We start from the raw sequence: 16,141 nt of genomic DNA, 5'->3' as shown, positions 1-16,141 counted from the left end.
AATCTAGGTGTGTAACAAATGACTGAAAAAATAGGCGATTGGAAATTTGGTACAAATACGTTCTCGTTCACTTTACGTAATCGGAATAAAGCGTAAACGTGTATACATGAGGCTGTGTCTACAAGTACGACATCAAAAGGGAAGTTAATCCTTCCATTCCCGAGCTGATTACCTGTCGAAAGAAATCATTTCACGTGTTTCAGTCTGCCATTTCTCGGTACCGCGTAAATTAGAGATTGGGGCTTTGGTGTTAATGTTAAGGCTTCAAAGGCTCAAATGACAGGAATTGGAAACTTTTTAGCAAAACTTTTCCTGTAAGCCTCACTCAAAATGTTATTATTATGACACTTTGATGATGATGACATAAGGGATTATAAATGAATCTTCATGAAGTATCTTTTCTAGGTAACCGTACCTATAGGAATGAAGTAAAAGATATCAAGAACTTATGTTACACGAACGAGCACTATATCGAAGAAGAAATTATTGCTAAGCAGAAATCCCGTAGTAACTAAGTTATACTGGATACCTTCGTAAGTTGTCTCTACAAATAGATTATCTAATGAGTAAATAGGTATCAAACTATCCACTAGGTATATCATTCGAAAACAGTGAGCTCTATCAATCACACACTAATACCTATTTCAGTTTGTTTGTAATGATTAAATGAAGCGATTTAACTATTCGAAGCCAAAGGCTGAAGGCTGAATTCCAGGAACGAAATGGCCTTTACAAAAGGTAGCCAAAAAGTATGGAACGGCACAAAGCGAAACAGATTTCTGTATTCAAACATCGCATAGAAGAGCGTAACTAATAGTAACTAGAGATCAAAACGATAAGGGTTGTTCAGGGATTTTACTCACAACTTTTATTGAGGGCATCGCCTCATACAAACCGGTATAAACGTGATCAACAATAACCTACAGTTGCTAGAGATTAAGTCTGCGCTTACGCTGGTTTTCCTACAGCGATACTTACCTTGAATCGTTGGGAACAGCAGGCCAGTATTAGCGATCCGTCATCAAAGGGGACGACCACTTTGATCGGACCGCTTCCTGGGAAATTCCTTTAGCACTACGTAACATACTAATCAATCGCTGGGATATATCCAATCGGAAAAGGCATTAAAGGCAATAGTTCCAGCTTGCGGTAAACTGTTTGCGAGGGGGGAGGGGCTAGGGGGGGATGTTCGCGCCGCACATCAAAGGCGCGTCGAGACAAAGCTCTAAGAGCCTTTTAACTTTATTTAGCGGAGTGGTAAGTTTAGCCGGTCGCGATTCGCAGGTTAAAGAGTAACACACTCACTTGAGCCAGGCACGGGGGGACGGTGTAGGGTTGAGCAGAACTCACTGCTAACTACAGTCAGCCTTCTGCGTTATGGGTCGGCTATGCCGCCTTGCGACTGTGACAGTCTTTGGTCATACCTCATCTCTGTGGGGTGGTCAGAACGGCATTTTGAGGACTGTGGGGTATCCAAACCCTTCTGCATACCTACCTACCGTGGTAGGTAGTATTTGACGCTTTTGCACGTGGTTTTTCATAAAGCACCCTTATTGTCAAATGTGTAGAGGAAGAGAGATTGAGATTACTGTAAAAGGTGGAGAGAGGGATAGTATAGTAGGTAGAGCAGTAAACAATACGAATAATTGTTGCCATTTCCACTGCTATCAGCGAGAATTAACTTACCTTGATACTCTTGATAGTATTGATCCTCTATTAGTCAATTACATTCTTATATTTCTTATAATTATTGGTAATAATTTATGTCGCAAACCCCAGATCTTAACCGAGAACAAAGCATCATCAAACCTCTCAGCGACCCTTCACAACCTTAGACCACTCCACACAAATCCTGCTTCAGCCTAGCCCTAGCCCTAGATCTGGCAACCCTATCAGCCCACCCCGCACATCAAACGGGCCGCTAATGCCGCCCGCACCGCGGCGCCTCTTTGTCGGCGCCCTTTGAGTCGCGATGCCGCGCCACCTAAGCCTCGGACAATGAGGCTGGATCGACTGCGAACTGCGAACTACAACCTACAATCAGTGTTGCCAGGGCTCTGGAGTCATAAGTTACGTTTCGTTTCCCTAAAAGTCACGTTTTTGCTGCCTAAGTCACATTTTTATAGTATGGGTTGGTAAATCGATTTTGTTAGAAGAAATTCAGAAAATATAGCTGATCTTGACAGTAGAAAAAGGCGGCAAATATGAAAAATGTAGGCGCGAAGGGATAACGTCCCATAGAAAATTTGAATTTCGCGCCTTTTTTTACTGACAAGATTTGGTTGACCAGCTATATGATTTTTCTTTATACTTAATGCTATTTGTGATCGATTTCATGAATTGTAAGTTCCTTTTTTTATTTCTTGATTTTTTTCTTGTTGAAAACGAAAAAAAAATACGATAAGTAATAAGTTAAGTCAGTCAAATAACTTTGTCAGTAGAAAAACGCTCGAAATTAAATTTTTCTATGGGAAGATAGACCCTTCGCGCCTAATTTTTAAAATTTGCCGCTTTTTTCTACTTACTGAAATGGCTTGACATACTATAGTATAGGCCTGTCCAGACGAGGACAATTTTTCGCCAAACTGATTAAATTGTCCGATCAAATCAGGACCTGCGGACACAGACGCCAATTTGGCTCGCCGATTATGATTTATGACCGATACTACGAATACAATGGGGTACAGACGCAAGAATACTAATTTGTGACGCTAGTTTTCGCAGTTAGGGGCATTTTTTTAATTTACAGCTGTCAAATATCACCATAAAATTAAAATTGATGAAACTGGTCAAATTGGTGTTTGCCTCCGCACGTCCTGATTTGATCAATTGTCTTCGTCTGGACACGCCTTAATCTAGCACATGAGTCCACAAACTATACCTGGTCAACCAAATCTTGTCAGTTAAACAAAGGCGCGAAATTCAAATTTTCTATGGGACGATATCCCTTCGCGCCTACATTTTTCAAATTTGCCGCCTTTTTCTACTGTCAAGATCCGGTTGACCAAGTATACTAAGAAGATACGAGTCACAGTCAGTCAGTGCGAAAGAAAAGTTTAAAAAGTTTACTGTTTAAGCCCCCTCCAGACTATGTGCGTGAATTGCGGTGTGGAAGCGCGAACGCGAGTGTGGAGTCGATTTCCCGGTCTGCGAATCTTTAAGTAGAGCCCAGACGAGCTGGGCAAATCGGCCGATTTCATCAGGAAAATATTTGGTGCCAATCTCATCTAGCGTCCACACGTAAACAATTTAATCACCAATTTGCGTTCCATAGATACTAACTTAGAAAATTGCCATTATTGTGTCCGCACCTGCTGATTTGATCGGGGAATCAAATTGGCGCACGGCCTGATTCGATAGGAAAATTTCATCAGATTGACGAAAAATTGTCTCGTCTGGACTATACTTTAATCAAAAGAAAATAAAAAATTATATACGTAAGTAATTTACCTCCGGACAAAATTAATGGTTTTAGAGCGCTCAAAAATCTCAAAATAACTGATGCAGTACAATGAGTAGTATAGATACAAAAAAAAAAGAAATAAATCATTACACTAAAAAAAAAACTACTACTATCAAACTATATAACACCGTCACGTCAAGGTAACGAGTCTCATTTTGCCATGACTATGATAATAAACATGATTGTCGATGTAACGTGAAGGCAAGTGCAAGTGTCAAATAGTAAACTTGGGAGCATTGCTAAATAATTCGAATTGCAAAACTAAACTTGTCCAAAGATCGACTAGCTTAAAAAGTCACAAAAATTGCCTCAAAATCATAAGCCACGCACGTGTCACACGAGAAGGCGAAAAGTCACGAAAAATGTGACTTTTGTGACCATCTGGCAACGCTGCCTACAATGTCGGAGCCGATGTTTATAAATAAACAACGGTGATATATGACCTTTCATGTTGCAAATTTACATTCTGTCTGATAAGGATCCTGAAAATAACCAAATTTTTAATCATCTTTAATAAGCATTTAATGGCTCCTCTACACGATGGGCCAACGCCGGCCACTCCAAGGGACGCATTTATGCGTTAAAGGGAGCAAGTGATATTGCTATCTCATTCTACCGCATGGTTGCGTCCCTTGGAGTGGCCGGCGTTGGCCCATCGTGTAGAGGAGCCATTAAAAAAGAATCACCCTCCCATAGAAAATCAACCAGCCATAATGTATGAAACAGACAAATTTTTTTTCGCGTTTTCCATAGGTTGGTCCCATAGTAAAAGTTGCTCAGCATAATCCCAAAACCTCCCTGGCAACGGTAATGCAGTGATTTTTTAGCCACCCTGTATGAAAGGATTGAAAGGTTTTAACTAAGAAAGGCCTAACTAAATGACTACGTTTTTGCTTAGAAATCTTCAAAGGCTCAAAGCCAAACGGTATCTGCTTTACAACAATCCAATCCACATTCAGAATATCCACGGCTAGTTAAATCTGATCATTAAATTCAGACTGCGTACGAATCAAATCCCCACTAGCGGGGGCGAGTGCGTTGATTACCATAAGCTGGCACAAAGGCAGGCCCTTTGACGAATTAGCGCTAACATGGCCTATGTTTATCTATCACATCTATACGCAAATGGCTTTCATGTCGGCTAGATAGCGTGTCACTGGTCTTCATCATCACAATGTGTCCTGTATGATAGTTTATTTATACGCCCACGCTGCTATTTTCAGTATTTTCTTTGACTGAAGAGAGCTCTCTGATGATCGTATTATAAAGCTTCTGTGTAGTAAATGAAGGATAAAACATAGTAGTCCCTTTCATATTTTAGAATAATTTAGTCCTTAAAAGACCGTAGCTTACAAATATAGAACAAAATTAAGAGGAATTTAAGTAATCACTAATCAGTGAATGTGATGTGTTAGTTGCTTTTGCTGCATTGCATGGAATGGAACCTTTAGCGTAATGAACAAAAGTTAGTCAAACTATTACTACCTAGGACAAACGTAGCCGACTTCTTCCTGTACCTGAGACACCGTAACACGATATTTAACAGATAAGAGATGAGAACCGTCCTTTGCCAGAACAAATACAAGGGCACAAAGCTCTTATCTCAGTAATAAACTAACCGCCGCACCTCACAAACGAACACAGTCAATTATGATAGAAGTGTGAGTACGTTGGTCACGCGAGCTGAAAGCGAGCGCGCAATAAGTAAGCCGATGTCTGTAACGACCAATGCACACGTGTCTCATAGACGTTTTTCAAAGTGTGCGAGGAAAAAAACAAAACCTATCTAAGTCAAATTTTAATTGTTCATACAGTAAAAGTATATCTAAACTGTTATCATTCATTACCGCACAAGTTCTATAATTATAATGAACAAAGCACACCGTGGGTTTAATATCTAGGATTATGAGATTTATGAGCCTAAAAGCGGTTCCATAAGTTCCACGTTACGAGCAAGTGAAGTGTTTTGAAAATAATCGTAAAATTCGCACTCGAATATGTAATTTCTGCACGTTATGTTCATTTCGCAAGTTTTAACAGGGTTCCGAGCGGACCGCGCAACTTGCGGGGGAGGCGATGAAATTGATTTCCCAGTGATCAAAAGAATGAAATTCGCAAAGGGAAGGAAGGTAATTTATTTGACCAAAGCGTTGACAGAACGCTGCTACCTCCGCCAATGTTTCTGGACACGGGAATATTAAATCTGGGTCGAATAAAATGTAAAAGTGTTTCGCTAAGTAATCATTTTATTCATATTTGTTTCGGTGCAATAGTTATTTTCGAAACAAGTGCGAAAAAGAGGAAATTCGAAACGAGTGGAGATAAATTAAAACACGACCGAAGGGAGTGTTTTAAATCGACACGAGTTGAGAATTACCGATTCGCACGTGTATCGAACAACGTTTTACAGTAATATGGCACTTTAAAGTTTCGACATACGAACGAAAAGTGCTATTTTACGCACTAGTGCGGAAAAGGAGCCCCATATGTACTGTAAAATAAATTATGTTCGTATTTTACGAACACTTAGTATGCTCGAGCAGAGATCAATGTTACAACTTTTTGTTTTAGGCTATTATTTTGTTAATTATCACAGTTAATTAGTACACTAAAACAGTTAAATATGTATAGTTAGGTATGAAACTAACTCTAGGTGTAGGTACATACTTTTAATATTAGTAAAATATCAAAGGACTCTTCACGTGACATTCGATCGATCAGCTCATTTATCATGAATGACTAACTTTACTATCTAAACCTCGACAGAATTAATACAGCGCCATATGGTAAAACCTATCAATGGGCCTACCTTCTATACCTAGTCCCTATCTCGCTGGTGTAGTACCTACAGATATTTTACCTATAATTAAAAACCACTAGGTTCTGCCCGCGACTTCGTTTGCGTGGGATAATGATTATGATGATGATAATGATTAATAAGAAGTACCCTATGTCCCTTACCTACAGAGTATCTTCATAAACGCACATACATACTACTCCATTCCATCGGGGGTAAAAACCAAGGAAAACCCTCTAAATTGTTTTCGTTTTTTGACAACCCTATCAAAGTCAAGAAATCAAAGTGAGTGTTTTAACAGGTATCCGTAAAATGATAGCTAAATGTAAATTCAGAGGCAGAAGAACCTACCCTACTTAGGTTTTAGTAGGTATGATACCCTGCGCTTTCTCCTACAAAAGGTAAATAAAGTAAGGGCTCCGTTCGATCGTCCCAGACCACGGTAACTCGATTGGAAGCGTAACTAACTAGTAAACTAGAGGCGTACTACTATACGGTAATTATTTCTATTGTGCCGTTACCGGCGGGCTAACTTAATCACCTCACGGTAACGACATTACCGATACATGTATCACATGCGTGTATGTATGTTGTACGTAGAGTTATAATGACTATTTTGCGTACAGCGCCTGCATATAAAGGTAATTTACTTCGTTAACTGACAGTAACTATGTTAATAGAGTGTTCCTTGAATTTCTAAGTCCTCTCAGAATATATCGCTAGGCATCTAGGTAAATAAAGATAGGAAGGATATTTAAATGATTGTCCTTGCAAATTAACAAGTTTGAATACCTAATGATATTAATTACACTTCCAGATCTAAAATAATTTTATTTTGCTCAGCTCCTGAAATTCTATCTCTAAGAATGTGACCACAATATGATTCGCCTAAACATTTCTCGATGCAACCAATAATAAAATAATTCCTGACCATTGAATGCAATACGCTCAGGATTCCATGATATCTGCATGGGCCCGAGCGCGGCCCGCGTCGTCGCATGTCTGCGGCCCGCCGAAGCGAAATTTTTGCTTCGCGACCCCTCTTGACCACCAAACGATTGGAATTCCATATTCGCATACATCCGAAGATAACTTACAACATTTAAATAGTTGGAAACTGAGTGCCCTACGTTAAACGACAGTGCTCACCTCAATGCACAAACCAATCGAAAACATTTACCCCCAGCCTTCCCTATTTCTATAATTGAAACAGAAGTCTGAATAGCAGTTTTACAAGTCAGAGCGTCCAATCAGACCCATTCATGTGTCTCCAATTGTCACCCGCCTCGGCAACCCTACACAATTTGCCCACGTACTTTCGGAGTGAGAGGAAATTGACCATCGCACGTGTTACACACGATCCTACTCCACATGGCTACACCCGTGCTTTCAATCGTAGAAAAAACACGTCTTTATATCAATATATAAGGCTCAAATTCGAACGAGCGCTGGACTTGGTGGAAAAGTCACGTGTACCAGCCGCAGGTACAGGCGCTGAATTCTATTCGATAGAAAATCATTCGTGCGCAATTTCTTATGCAATAAGGAAGCCCCATAAATTGTCACTAGGGAATTGAATCAAGCCTGCTATGTGACGCGGAATATTTCCGAATTACGACTATTCCAAGGATGTGACGACAAATTTTTTGAAGTGAAACCATGAAAAAAATGTATGAAACAGCCATATATGTTTTCGCGATATCTGGGTTGGTCCCATAGTAAAAGCTGCTGAGCACTCACCTCAAAAAAAATGGCTAAGGGTGGGAATAACAGTGAGATGAACATACTATTACGCGCTTCAATTAGCCTACCGGGTCCCTTGAGCGTGCTTTTGAAAGACAATGAAGCGCTCGGGGGCATAAAGAGAGCATTCAATCTGGCATCGAGCATTGTTTTTCCGACATTACCTGGCTGATTACACCGCTGCCGGTGACGTCTCCGTCTCCAGGTGCGGCAATCAGCCGTGGAATAGGGTCTGCCCGCGGCTGAATAATGTAACCCGTAACACAGATCACACACCTTCTAGACGGAGCGTAGTCATCAGCATTCAGCATTGGGGTTCCGAATATATTCATTTAGTAAGAGAGCACCGCAACTCATTTCAGTTGCGTTCACGTGTAACTGAACAAACTACTTTCTTGTTAGAGAATTAGAAGAGTTCTGATTATTTTGAACGCCTCACCTACTTTGCCACTCTACGTCATCTGATTCTACGCATTTAAATTACAATGTCATCAAAATGAACTACAAGTAAAAGAGCGACTGTGTGAGGACTGGTGACATCGAGTCTCTGTAAACGCTTCATAATCTCGCTTATCCTAGCTATATATCCCATATGGTGGTGGGGTCAGTTTTTCTACTTCTACTTAACCTCCTCTACATCACCACCACCACCACGATACCGTTCACACACCACACACATCCTCCACACCACCACGACACCCACGAGTCCCACGACTCCTCCACGACATCGTTCTCGGATAACTTGCACTCACTCATGTCCTTTCGCTCTACATCCTTCCACCTCGTTTTGGATCTGGTCTGGATCTTCGAACTGAGATGGAAAGTTGTAGTGCCTTTCCTACATAGTCGGAAGGCCTTAATAATGCGGATTCTAAATGAGTGTAGTCTATACCTCGTAATCTTGGCTAACAATAACGTCGCCTGCACGCGACGCTTTGCATACAATGACCCGCCGCGAATGAGTTGCGAAGGGAAAATGCGACTGTCGTCGCTTTAAGGATTTTTTAAGCAAATTTGGCTCAAATCCAGTTTAATTTGAATTGTGCTCGTTATTTTCACTCGTTTCCAATGTTAATGAAAACGTGTTGACTGAGTACTAAGTTAAATCCAGGTACTCTAAAGTCTTAAGTAGGATTGAGTGTATTGAAAATTAAAGACACGAGTCTGCCTAGGGTACTCGCTTAAGACGTTTGAATCTTAAACTGATTGACCATTTAAACCAAACTTACCTATATTATAATGGGAAGTTTTCAGGCAAACTATACCATACATCACACATACATTTTGGCAGTAGGTAACCCCCTTGGAAAGTTGGAAAGACAGGTACAATGATATCATTAATTAATTTTTAAGGTTGTTTTTCCTTGAAAACAGCTCGCATATATTGATCGTAAGATAAAAAAAAATCTACCAGTAAACAGTTAATTTAGGTACCTGGTATCAAGTCATATTAAGCTGTCAACTTGAACCGTACTCGCAGCGAACGCAATAGGCTACATGACTAATTTTTTTTTATGGTATCAATCGATCGGGTTTGTTTTTTAGGATCAAATGTCTAGGGACCCATTGAATTAAAGTAACACAAAAGTCAGAAATTGTAGTCAAAGGCCGACAGTCGCACTTCACTCGCGAATCGCCCTATACAAAACGGCCAAGGGCCGTGACGTCATCGCCCATCTTGTAGTATGGACAAAACAAGAAAATTGCGTTTTTGTCGGTGAAATATTGCGTTTATGTATACAGTGTGTGGCCTATAACGCGGGAGAAAAATTAAAACGTAGATTCTGCTCCTCAAACTAGACAATGTTTGTTCAGCGACTTTTAAAAATAACTTGTGGTTTGTATTTTAAAACACTTTAAAATTTAATCGAACACGCAATGTATTACGAAATTGATTATGCCTGTACGGTGACAAGACTGACGGGCAATGTCAATTAGACGGAATTTAAAGTACATTGAAAATATTATTTAGTTTGTTTGAAAAAGGGACAATTTTAAGACTACATAATTTCAAAAAGTTGTTGAACAATAGTTTTATTGTTTGAGGAGTAGAATCTACATTTTAATTTTTCGCCCGCGTTATAGGCCACACACTGTATAGTTGCTATACAATATTTCATTGCATGAAATGTAAGGAATCGAATGGTACCCTTACTTTTATCGTTTTTGGAAGTTAAAAAAAACTTAAATTTTGAGACTTTCAGGTCCTGTATTTTTGTAATTTTTCAATATTTTATTTTAATATCCACATTATTGTGACAAATTGCTCGTTTGCTATCTATTTTACTAGATTTTGTTATAAAATTCAACATGTGTCATCATTCCTATTCAATTTATATCAAACGGGAATTAATACAAAAAGCTGGTATTAATTCGCATCGTCGATCTGCAAACCACACTGTCAATCCATCAGTTGACTGTATTTCCAGCAATAGTTGACCATTGATGAACCCTATGTGAATGCAATAAGGCTTATTGTCAGTAAACAGGATGGTACAATAGGTTGCGGTAAAAATTCATATTGTTTTATTGAAACTTTTGACATGTTCGATGGGTCTGCGGCTCGTCACGTCATTCGTGGACAAGCGCTGATAGGAAATGCTTTTCGGTTTTTTTGGATTGTCAATATTTATTTTTTCTACTCCCGTACTTTTATTTGTCATTTAAAGGGTCGTGCACACATCTTTAAAACCCTATCTTATAGTTGTCAAGACAAGTCTTTAGTCTATTCCCTAAAAAAGCATTTGTGCATACACGCAGTATCTTTTTGGCACTTTTACGATACTTCGTGTAATGACCACTTAAAAAATATTGTATGAAATACATTGTTGCCAACCTTAGTCCTAACACACTGCCGCACCGCAACGCGACCTTGGTTCGTCGCATCCATAAGTGAGAGCGAGAAAGAAATATCTTTTTCTCGCTCTCGGATATGGGTGCGAATGTCGTCGTCTCTGACAAATAAGTGAACCATAGACATACGTTTTTTTTAATTTCATTCATTCTTTTCCCGCCCGTACCCCCCATTCTTTGCCACTTCTTGAATATTGTGAATCTTGAATATGAATACTTATTATGCCCGTCGAATAAAAATTTAACTTTTGTGTTAAGAAACAGTGTGTCTTTCAAGTTAAAATTGATGAAGACAAAAACTTAGTGTCTACGCCTGAAGAAATATCAGTAATAGCACAAGAATCACTGAAAACAGGTAGATACCGTAGGTAGAAGTCCACTAGATGAAATGAAAAATATTTGTTAAATTTACAATTTTATTTCAAAGTGTTTGGTCGTAGAAAAAGTATTGTATGCAACGTTGTTTAACTGAGTCAAAAAATATTCGTGGCGACTTTATTAACAATTTTCGGCTTCGCCTCAAATTGTTACTCACGAGTCACGCCACTCGCCTTTTTTGACCCCTCTTAAACAACGGTTGCATAAAATACTATTGGACGTGTCACTAGCCGAGCGTTTCATTTCATTTAATGTTATAGTTGTGCAATTAAAACTAAAAGCTAATCAATAAGATAATCATGTATTTTAGCTAGTTAAAAAAAATAAAATAAAAGTCATTTATTGTCGCAAAACACAGTAACAAAATAAAACAAACAAGGAAAAAGAAAAAAGACACAATAAGCACATAAGTCCAATAGGGTTGCTGACTGTATAAATATCTGTTAAGTATCTGTGTTCTGAGAAGTTCTCTCTAATTTATAGATAGACAAAGACAAATTTAATTACTCGTTAGTTATAAAGTTTTGCCGATCTGGCATAATGTTTACTATCCGTTATTCCCTGACGCTGGAGGACGCTGGTTCGATTCCAGCCTGGGGCACTGGAGGCCTTGGTCACTTTTTCTTAGTATATGACATTTATTTAAAGTTTATCCGTTATTCCCTTTATATTACACCAATAAAGTACCTACTCTCCTCCTCTCCACTAATTTAGAGTCTAGAAGTCTAGACTTGTCACATATTAAACTATTACATATTTCGACAGTTAAATAAATTGATACCAATATGGTACACTGAATAAGAAAAGAATTATTCAATACTAATAAAACAAACAACTCTTCCTACCTACTCTACCTAAATTACAATTTAGTCACCTCGCTAGAGTCTGTGCGGAAAGAGAAGAGTCGTGGAATGTATTGGGCTCCATACATTTCACGACTCTTCTCTTTCCGCACAGGCTCTAACATTATGTGGATTGTAATCATTGTGATAAAAACAATAAGTAGTCAACATTCTTTCACCTAATCTGTGGCCAAACCACGTAACAAGAAAATTTTGCAACCATTTAACAAAGCCAATCCGTGCGTCCATCTCTCTCTATCCCAACCGTAAGAACGAGACGTCAAAGGGCAATACAGCAGATGTAATAATTTGGCCGCCAACGCCTCTGGAGAGTACTTGCGGGAATGATTGGTCTGATGAATAAAAGATCCGTCAATTTGTGTAATACGCGGACTAAGGCATTGTCATCGCTGCATACAAACCAGTATAGTAATGACCTCAATCGCCTTTATTAAAAGCGTAATCAGAGATCAAAACTATACTGGTTCATAAGTCAATTTGCTTTGGGAACGAAGGGAATGAGTCCGGGGATTATGCGACACTCAATTTGTGGTCCCGATGTCGAGACATCAATTATTTTCGCGTTTACATAAACAATGGGGACGGAAGAAAAGCAGATAACGGCTGCTTATCAATTAATGTTAATGCTTGTCTTCGTTATGGTCCGAAAACATGTACCTACTTTACATAATTTACGTATTTATACAAATTATATCCGTGAAAAAAGAACACCAGAAATAGCAACTAATTGTCCGTTTCAAAGATAATTGCGATTATTAGTGTGCACTCTCTCGCCTTAAACGCCTAAATGCTGTCTATGCTAACTTTTCACCGACTTGTAAGTATAAAACAAAGTACCTAGTAATTTCAATTAAATTTTCAACAAGATAGAATGTATAGTATTTTTCAAACTGAAAGGGTACGCTGACAGGTGTCATCTCCATACAATTTAATAAAATAAATAATTTCAGCCTATATACGTCCCACTGATGGGCACAGGCCTCCTCTCATGCGTGGGGGGGCTTGGGCTATAGTCCCGACGCTAGCCCAATGCGGAATGGGGACTTCAACTTCACATCACATACACCTTTGAATTTCTTCGCAGATGGTATGCAGGTTACCTCACGATGTTTCACGGAAAGTCGGACGTTATATCCACTCGGCCACCACCGCTCTCCATACAATTTATAACCTAAAAATGCCAAATGCCTTCCAGTTTGAAAAATACTATAGTATCGTTCACAATCGGAACTCCGCACGCATCCACGCGAGCAGCCGCGTCTGACGCGTGTCTGGCGCACGCGGAAGGGTTGCTAGGTTGCCCCGCTACGTCGGCCGGCCCTGCGAGTGATCGCTGTGCGATTGAGCACAAACGCTGAATACTGAACCCAAATTATGGAACCCTTAGCTGAAGCTGTAAGGACAGGAACCGTTTAAGGTAAAAAAGTTAATCGATTTGAAGATTTTGCTTACGGATAGGACACTCGGTGCGCCTTTATATTTTTTCCTCACTTGCGTCACTCTCGTTTTTAAATACTGGCTACTGGCTAGTCTAGTATGTGACAGACCGCTCGATGACAGACAATGAAAGCGCGACCAATAATTCTACCATTTTCTAGATATTACCTACACCGATTTAGCTCATATCGCTGCTGAAATAGAAACTCCCTGAAAACACTGAAAGGCCTAGGCGACGCCGACACATGAACGCTACTAAGAGTACTAAGTATTAAAATGATTAAGGAAAAACGCGTTTTTAAACAAATGAGACCTTAAAATTTGCTAGCTAATGTAGTTCGAAAGGGAGATTCTATAAATGGGACATTATGCGACTGGGTATAGTGGCAAACGAATGAATATTTGCTGCAAGGAAAATATGCGTTTGGCAAAATTATCTAACGAATCCTCTAATCTAAATGTCTAATCTTCAGAATTATTCAAGCCCGGTTACTTTACCCATTGATATAATAACCAAGCAACGCCGATAGCAACAATTATAGTGCACCACTAAGTAAAGTTATTAAAACAGCCATCAGCACGGGCTCAGTTCGTCCGGTTTTCCGGGCCCAGTTAAAAGTTGTCCGGTTTTCCGGGCGCCGCCTAACTCGCGCAACCTAATCACTTACCCGTAACCACTATATCCGTTTTGCTCAAATTGTTTTACTCCGCTACAATACGCGGAGGGCTTTTATGGAACTCGAATCACTTTGCAAACACTTTAGACTATATTAATGCTTTGATTAATAAGGCTTGTAGGATGAAGTATGGTTAAATTGGTTTATTGTATGCTTTTTCACTAATAATCACTTACATAACTCGCTTAAAATTACAATTCATTTGAACTAAAGGCGGTTAACATTTTGTGTTAAAGTCCAGGCCCCGTAGCCAACATGCCAATCGCTAACGCTCCGTAGCGAACGAAACGCAACTGTCACTGTCACACTAATATGGAAGAGTGATAGAGAGACACAAAGCGATTCGATGGCGAAGCGATAGCGATCGTCACCTTGGCTAGGCTGCCAGTTCTCTGTATTAAAAGGTCAGACGGCAGTCCAAATTTAATAAAATAAGGGAACTAATAAAGCACCTAAGTTTTCAATTTGAATAAAATTTAATAAGATGAGATGGCCTCTAATGAAACGAAATCATTGTTAGAGAAGGATATAAATTAAGTCAGGTGCAGAGCGATGCATGGAAACAGCACAACACATCACCCATCCTGGACTGCAGGCAGCTCGTAGAAGTGAACATTAGGAACAGTAACCAGAGTCTCCGGGTACTCTAAAGGAGACGGTTAGCAACCTGAAAACCTAGCTAGGTTTCGTGGAAGAGCTGGGGTGGTTATAGTAGCGCTATTACCTATGGTTGTCGGTTTGCGAAAAATGCACGTAAAACTAACTAAGGCTATAAGTTAGAAATACACTGATCCATAATGTACTAACAACTGCGCTGGTTTATGTACATTAACAATAACAGATAACAGGCGATCAGAAACCCTCTAAATACTTAAATAGTCTAAATCTTCACAGTCAATAATGAAACCATTAACGTCCCGTAGCCGGGCCACTCCTATGTTAGGTATTTGTCGGGTCGGAGTGGTTACGCAAGGGCACGAGTTCAGAAGTCAGGTGTTGGTAAACACAGGCCGCACGGGCGGCACGGGCCTAGCCGCGTGAGCGGGGTGGAGGCCGAGTTATCGCGGGCGGAGGCCCAATAATAGCGGGGGTGACGTTTATTTGAGAAACCTTTATAAATTAAAAGTACAGTGGAATCTCGCTAACTCAAAACTCAAACCTCGATAAGACGAAATCCTCGTTAACACGAAATAACATGCTATTCCCTTTCCTTCAGAGCCGAAAACCTCCATAACTCGAAATATTCAACCTCAAAGTAAGCGATTCCCTTGACGACTTGACTTATTCAGTACATTTTCTACCTCTATAACTCGAAAATTAAATTTGGCCTTTACAACTCGAAACTATTGTCGTATTGTTTAAATTGTTTTACCACCTCTATAACTCGAAGTTATTTACTAACAAACCTCTGAAACTCGAAACAGACAATAAATACTACTTTCTGCGTTTCTATAATTACCTCTCTAACACGATTTTTTCAAGCGTTTTACCTCTATAACTCGAAACCTTAAAGACGAACAAAAACCAATAATAACCTCCCTAAGTCGATCGATCATCCATCCCTATTATTTTAGACTACATTAGGGTAGATCTGTTCGTCGTATCAGATGTACTTACCTTTACTATTATATAATATACCTAACTATCGGTCGGGCAGTGACGCCCTACCCGCCGCCCGCTGAGTTCTGCGGCCGACATCTATGACAGTCAATCATCGCCAGCCGCGGACGTTTATATTCATCCCTGTTGTTTTAGACGGGCAGGGGTAGACAATAATGTTTAGAATTGATTAGTTAAATCATTTTTATTGTGTAGGTAAAGAGTATTCTGAAAAACGTGTCTAATTACCTGAAGTATAAATATTAACAAGTAAAACCTGCAAGCGATTGAGGTCAACTTTTGACACGAGTGAGTTGCAGAAAAATAGATT

The 16,141-nt window shown here is 39.6% G+C and overlaps 2 protein-coding genes across 4 annotated transcripts in view; one reads left to right on the top strand and one right to left on the bottom strand.

The window, feature by feature from the left end:
• Positions 1 to 16,141, bottom strand: part of LOC134651189 (axin) — a 98,065-nt gene that overhangs the window by 27,522 nt on the left and 54,402 nt on the right. The window lies entirely within an intron of this gene.
• LOC134651204 (nucleolar protein 12-like) overlaps positions 10,709 to 16,141 on the top strand; it is a 136,064-nt gene continuing 130,631 nt past the window's right edge. The window contains exon 1 of the mRNA XM_063506272.1: positions 10,709 to 10,719. The gene's annotated coding sequence lies outside the window, so the exon portion shown is untranslated. The remainder of the gene's footprint in view (positions 10,720 to 16,141) is intronic.

This window comes from Cydia amplana, chromosome 9 (assembly GCF_948474715.1).
Source record: "Cydia amplana chromosome 9, ilCydAmpl1.1, whole genome shotgun sequence".
NCBI classification, from domain to species: Eukaryota; Metazoa; Arthropoda; class Insecta; order Lepidoptera; family Tortricidae; genus Cydia; species Cydia amplana.
This window is presented reverse-complemented; position numbering and strand designations above follow the sequence as displayed.